Source organism: Psammomys obesus, unplaced genomic scaffold, assembly GCF_907164565.1.
Source record: "Psammomys obesus unplaced genomic scaffold, mPsaObe1.curated_primary_1811, whole genome shotgun sequence".
Lineage (NCBI taxonomy): Eukaryota > Metazoa > Chordata > Mammalia > Rodentia > Muridae > Psammomys > Psammomys obesus.
The window spans coordinates 30,454,511-30,461,058 of NW_026590062.1; the positions used below are offsets into that span (position 1 = coordinate 30,454,511).

General features: G+C 42.4%; 1 protein-coding gene across 2 annotated transcripts in view; it reads left to right on the top strand.

Annotated features, from left to right (window-relative positions):
- The window catches only part of Gng2 (G protein subunit gamma 2), a 105,935-nt gene that overhangs the window by 13,680 nt on the left and 85,707 nt on the right, over window positions 1–6,548 (top strand). For both annotated transcript variants that reach the window (XM_055606326.1, XM_055606327.1), the window contains exon 2: window positions 554–590. The gene's annotated coding sequence lies outside the window, so the exon portion shown is untranslated. The remainder of the gene's footprint in view (window positions 1–553; window positions 591–6,548) is intronic.

Genomic DNA, 6,548 nt, shown 5'->3' on the forward strand with positions numbered 1-6,548 from the left:
CTTTGACTTCAAAACAACCTGTGAAAGATTACAAGCTGAAGAGTCTGGTTACAACCACCAGCTTACTTCCACTTGCCCTCTTAAAGGGCAGATACCCACAGACTGGGCTCTCTAGCTCTTCCCCTAATACCTAGGGCAAGAGAAAGTACAGTCTTTGCTCTGTTTTAGTGGGAACCAATCGGCTAAGCCCAGGAGGAGAGTTTAGGTACTTAGCTTCTGCCACCAAAACTCTGCTTTGTTGAGGATCCTCGCTTGCCATTGTATTCTCATGGTGTTTTGTTGTTGTTGTTATGTGTGTTTGTTGGGGAGGATAGTGAATTTCACAAAGCAAAGGATTCTTATTTCATGTACTACATTTATTTTAAAAAGAGAGAGTTCACAAAATGTAGGTTCACCCATGTAAGTCCAGGACTCTGCCCTTCTAGCTATTCTGCCGTTACCACTAGCCTTGGCTGCGGGAGCGTTCATTTGTTCACTCAGCTATTAGAAATTTTGCTATTTGTTATTTTCCTAAAGCATGTTTTTTTTTTTTTTTTTCCCTGCTCTCTAACAGATCTGCCAGTAAGCCTCCAGCCTTGAAAATTGACCAGGTAAGAATTCTGATGTATTTTTTCCTAGGATAATCATGACTCTAACTAGCACTTCAGAAGGGTCCATGAAAACGTCAGTGATCATATAGACTAGGACACTTAAGTATGTGATGTTTTTACAGAAAACAACCATCTTTAGCCTTCAAATGGGTCTGCCTCTGGTATTTAGAGAGAAAACAGGGTTCTCTTTAGTGAACCCAGATTTTCCTTTATCTTCTAAAAAAACCTCTGAGCTAAGGATCATTTGAAGTTGTTGCTTTAATAACGGTATCCCTGTGGTGCCAAAGTGATTAAGGGATTTCAGACATTAACATAACCTGTGCAAGACAGAGCCTCATAGTAATTAGTTTCGAGACATAAGCCTTGATCTTAATGGATTATCATAGATGGTGCAGTAGACAGTGCAGGAGTTTTCCCTTAGCAGTAACCAGAACAACAGAAGGTCAGCTTAGAGCTGGTGGGCTTCTTCTGCAAGACACCTAATTAACTTTGGAAATGAGTTAAAGCCATTCAACACTGACTGCAGACTTGAAAGGCCCCGTTACCCCGAGACAGGTAATGCTATAATTTGTCTATTCCAACCCAGATGTGCAGTTTCCATTAGCCAGTTACTCAGAATTTTCACTCTATTTTAAAGTTCAACTTCATTATGGAAAATTTTAAGCTTATGAAAAGGTTTTAACTGTCAAAAAATTTCCATGTCTTCATCATATAGTGAATAGTAGTTATCGATTCACAGCTGGCATTGTTCTTTTACATTTTTCTCTGCTTCTCGCCTTTCTCCACTGGATTGCACTGTGTGGCCACTTGAAGTTGGTGGTTGGTCTTTTATCTATCTATCTATCTATCTATCTATCTATCTATCTATCTATCTATCTATCTATGTTTGTGTCTAATGACTATAGCAAAATGCTGATTAAAACAGAAAGCCTCATAGCTTGGCTTAATTGGTTTCTAGAACGTGTCTTTATTCGTTTCTTCACATAGCAAATGTGTGCTTAACATTTGCCAGGCACTAGATCTTCCTTCAGATAAGAGGGTCATTTTTTTTTTTTCAACTTAGAATAATGAGGTTCTCAAATTTGGACTTTTGGGATCATCAAATGGAATTATCCATCAGAGAGACACTGAAAATGAAAAGATGAAATTCATCCTACAACCTTAACAGTCAAATGCGTACATCAGAAGTGTAGAAACTTGGTAGGGGGTTTGTTTCTTTCTTTCTTTCTTTTTTTTTTTTTTAAACTGTGTAGCCCAGGCTGGCCTCGAACTCGTGATCCTCCTGCCTCTGCCTCCTTCAGCAAATCCTACCGGTGTGTGCCACCACAACCGGTGGTGGGGGGGGGTTGTTTCTTAACTTATTAATACAGTAGGGTTATAAAGACCACACACAGACCCAAACTTCTTTCAAGTCTCTATCACTCTGCTTTATCATGAATGTTCTTCCAACCATCTACCTCCTTTTCAAGAAAAGCTCTGAGTGCAGGTGTGGTTTCCAACTTAACAATTTTGCCTCCAGCATGCCTGGCACTTGCTATATATTTATTAAAAGTGTTGAATGAATGAACAAAAGAATTAATGCCAGATACGTGAAGACGAAAACCACACAGGCCACAGCATTGCTAGTTACACGGGGGGAGTAGTAGTATGGTACTTAGAAGCTCCATGGGTGAGGTGTGAGCAAAGAGTAACCAGGAAATGGAGGAGGGGGTTGGCCTGATGGCCCTGTGAAGAAAAGTAATGATGAGATGCCTTCAGCTTGAAAGGGAGAGAAAACTCTATCCAGGTGTAAAGAATCACATGTTCATTACTATGGAACCCACTTGGACACTGAACTGCCATAGGCTAACTCTGTGCAGGGGTTCCAGGCAATCTCCATGAGTGGTCCTTGGCTGGAGTATCAGTTTCAGAAAAGACTCTTGTGCCCAGACTTTTTGGTTCTGTTGCTCTCCTTGTGGAGCTCCTGTCCTCTCCAGGTCTTCTTCCATAAGATCCCCTGTACTCTGCCCAAAGTTTGGCCATGAGTCTCAGCATCTGCCTCGATACTCTGCAGGGTAGAGCCTTTCAAAGGCCTCTGTGGCTGGCTCCTGTCCTGTTCCCTGTTTTCTCCCTCCTCCGATGTTCATCCTCTTTGCCTTTCTGAATGGGGATTGAGCATCTTAGCCAGAGTCCTCCTTCCTGATTAGCTTCCTTAGGTGTACAGATTTTTCTCTGACAAGAACTGATTGGCCTGCTCTTTGATTACCTCCCCCCTGAGGGGGGACACAGAAGACAACCAGGCCACAGAAGACAACAATGCAGCCACTCCTGATGAGACCTGACACACTAGGATCAAAGGGAAGGGGAGGAGACTCTCCCTTATCAGTGGACTGGAAGAGGGCCAGGGGTGGGGAAGGGGGAGGGTAGGATTGGGAGGGGAGAAGGGAGGTAGATATAGGGGGATACAAAGTGAATAAATTGTAATAAAATAAAATAAAATAAAATGTTAAATATTAAAAAAAAAGAATCACATGCCCGATACGCACAAGGAATGATGATTCTGTAAACCTTCAGAGACTTAGTGGGCAACCAAGCATTGAGGGACTCTGCAGTCTTCTGGGTGGGAAGGCAGAAAAGAATATGCAATGAGAGTTTTTCTTGGAAAAGATGATTCTACAAGCAGCAGGGAAAATGGAAGGCCAGTAAGAAGGCTTCTGTCTAGGACTAGTGGGCTGGATTTGGGAGAACTGAGGTGACTGATGATTAAAGTGAGATGTGGAGGAAACATCTAGAATAATTTCAAAACCTCTCTTGGGGAGATGAGCTGGGAAGTGATCACCAAGCTTCAAAGGCAAGAAGAGACTTCAGGTCTCAGGAAGGACTTCATCCACCTTGGTATGCCCATAGGCTGCTTCTGTAGAATGCTGGGCAGAGCAGCATCCCCATTTGGGGCTGTCCATCAGTGCCTGTAGGAAAACATGGAGACACATGGCTGCACAGAAGCCACCCAGACCAGTCGAATCAGAAGGCTTAGGGGCAGGCCTGGATATCTGTGATTTTTCAAAGCTCTACAAATGATTTTAAAATGCAGCCATTGTTGAGGATTTCTAGATGACAGCTTATTTGAAGCAAGCTTGTGTGTGTGTGCGCGCGCATGCTCGCATGCACATGTCTGTACGCAAATGTGTAAGACTATGAAAAACTTCTGCTGCCCTGTAATCAAGTTCTTTAGATCTAAGTATCTTTTGAGTAAAAGCTGGATCATCCCAATATATTCCTTCAAATATTACTAATAGCTAAGAAGACTGTTTTATACATCTCTAGTGTTCTTTGTTGTGTTAGTTTCATGCATAAACATAAACGGAAAAATTTCACATTGGCCCCAGCAGGGTTGCGAAGTGTAAGTTGTCCGTGTGTGCAGGGGGATAGCTCTTCATTGTGCTCTTGGTACATGGAGCTCATAAAGGACAGCGGCACCCTCTGGCCCTTGTGGCCTCTGGAACGCCTTAGGGACACACTGACAACTACTGTGTCTTTGCATGCAACTTTAAAGGAGTTACTTGGCATCTTCTGTTCTCCCCTGAAGGAATTTTTCCTTCAGAGACCATTACTGGTCTCAGTGCTACTCAGTGGTTTCTTATTGAAAGAGTCTCTGCGTTAATAAAATAAAGAAACTAAACAAAGCAGACGTGAAAAAGGTGCTGTTATGTTGTACTTTCACAAGGATTGTGAGTAGATTTGGTTTAGTACCAAGTCTGTTGTTTTGTTTTAGACAGTGGGTAAGAAATGGTCAAATATTATGGTTTGAAACAAAATCTTGCTAAGGCACCAGGAAAGTGGTACAACAGTGTTGACAGATTATTAGTTTTCTATTGCTGCTGTAACAAATTATTGTTAAGTTTAATAGCTTAAAATATACAAATGCATATTCCAGTGCTGTGGGGGTAGGGTCTGTGGGGATCTCACTTGGGCTAAAAGCCATGTATTAAGAGACTCAAAGGGGAGAATCCATCTCCTTATCTTTTTAGCCTTGTTTTCATAGCTTGTGACATTGCATGCCTGTGTGGCTTTGCGAGGTAGGCACATCACCACCTGACTATGATCTAGAACAAATTTCAGATTGGACACATCTAAATGAACGGGGAAGGTCCTTAGTTTAACAACATCATCAGAGTCCCTTTATTCGGGTCAGGCTGCACGTTCACAGGCTCTAGGAGATTGAGACATGGGCACATTTAGAGGCTGTTATCCTGCTTACCGCAGAAGAATCAGACAAATTGTTCAGAACAGTAGAAATGCTTCAGGTAGTAGAGTTGGGATCACGTCACACTTCATTATAGCGGACTGAGAGGCTTTATTGCTCTCAAGTTAATGAGGCAAGTTCTCGTCTCAGCGCTGCAGTTTCCATTCTGTGGGTCCTGGCACCGGAGAATATTGTTTTCCTTAGAGTACTTGGCAGGAAGCAGACAGGTTGACATCCATTGACATCTAGCCATTCTTGGCTAGACTTTGTGGTACTGTGGGTGTGGTCTCCGGAGAGGTTGCTGCTTTTTTTGTTTCTCCAGTGCTGAATGCTTGTCTACTGCTCACAGGTTCCCAGGACTTTGAATAGCACCAAAGAGTGTGAGGGTTTTATCGTAGGCTGCTGTGCCTGCCTGCCACCTCATGCATTATTTATTGGCTCAGAAATGTGGAGACTGGAAGGGAATGGCATAATAATCAACATCTCTATGAGGTGTGGTGATTACAGCCAGTTTCTAGGTGCTTCTCACTTTCCTCCACATGTTAGGTGGGTTATCCCTGCACGTATGAAACCATTTCTTGGCCTGTGGATAAAAAGGATTATTGGGATTTTTTAAAAGTCTATCGTTTAAAAAAAATGTGAGCTTGAAGATTTTGGTGGAGAATTTAAGTCTTTCAGCTGTTTTTGTGGCAGGGTTCCCTTCTATCAACTTTAGATACTTCAGGCCCACAAGTCTGAAGTCTAGACCTTGGGCTATCTGCAGAGCATCAAAATGTCTTGATTTTCCCAAGAGTGGGAGACACCGTCTTTCTTTCTTTCCATGGCAAAGGACTTTCAGAACTAAAACTTGGAGAATCCTAAGTGTATCAGGATAGCGAGTCCCCTTTAATGACCTAAGAAAATGGCTCCAGCAGACATTGTTGTTATACTGATGAATTTTTAGAACATGAATTTTAGTCGAATTGAATAATGACACCACCCCCCCCCCCCCCCGCCCTCCAGGGTTTGGATTGAAAATGATGGAGAATCTATCTTGTTTGGAAAACCCTGTATCAATTTGCCCTCTATATTCATGGGTTCTGTATCAGCAGATTCAACCAACCATGGATAGAAAAGTATTTTTAAAAGCTTACTTCTGGTGGTGAGGGACGTATCTCAGGAGGTAGAATGCTTGCCTAACATGCAAGCCCTGGGTTTGATCTTTGTAGCAGCACACCCTGCAATGGAAGCACTTGAGAGGTGGGGGCAAGGGGATTAGAAATTCGAGATCATCCTCAGCTACAGCAGAAATCCAAGGTCAAACTGGGCATGTGAGATCCTGTTTCAAAAACAAAAACAAAACAGAATGACAACAACCCCTCAGTTGTTAGTGTGCATGGATGTTCCATGAACAATATAGTGTAGCAACATTTTTATAGGTTTACAGTGTGTTAGGCATTTCAAGTAATCTAGAGATGACTTAAAGCAAAGATGTATAAGAGGTTATATGTAAATATTACGCTATTTGACAAAAGGGATTTAGACAGCTACAGATTTTGGTATCCACAGGGGTCGTGGAAACAGTCCTTTATAGATCCTCCGCAAATCAGGATGGTTCCACACATGCAAACTCAACACAGTAACAAATGCCTAGGATTCAGAAGAACCAGCAATGGTTGCAAAATCACAAGGGTTGATTAAAAGTGGTTGCCTGCTGCTTCCTGCATGCTGCCTCTGGAATGGAAGCTTTAAGAACT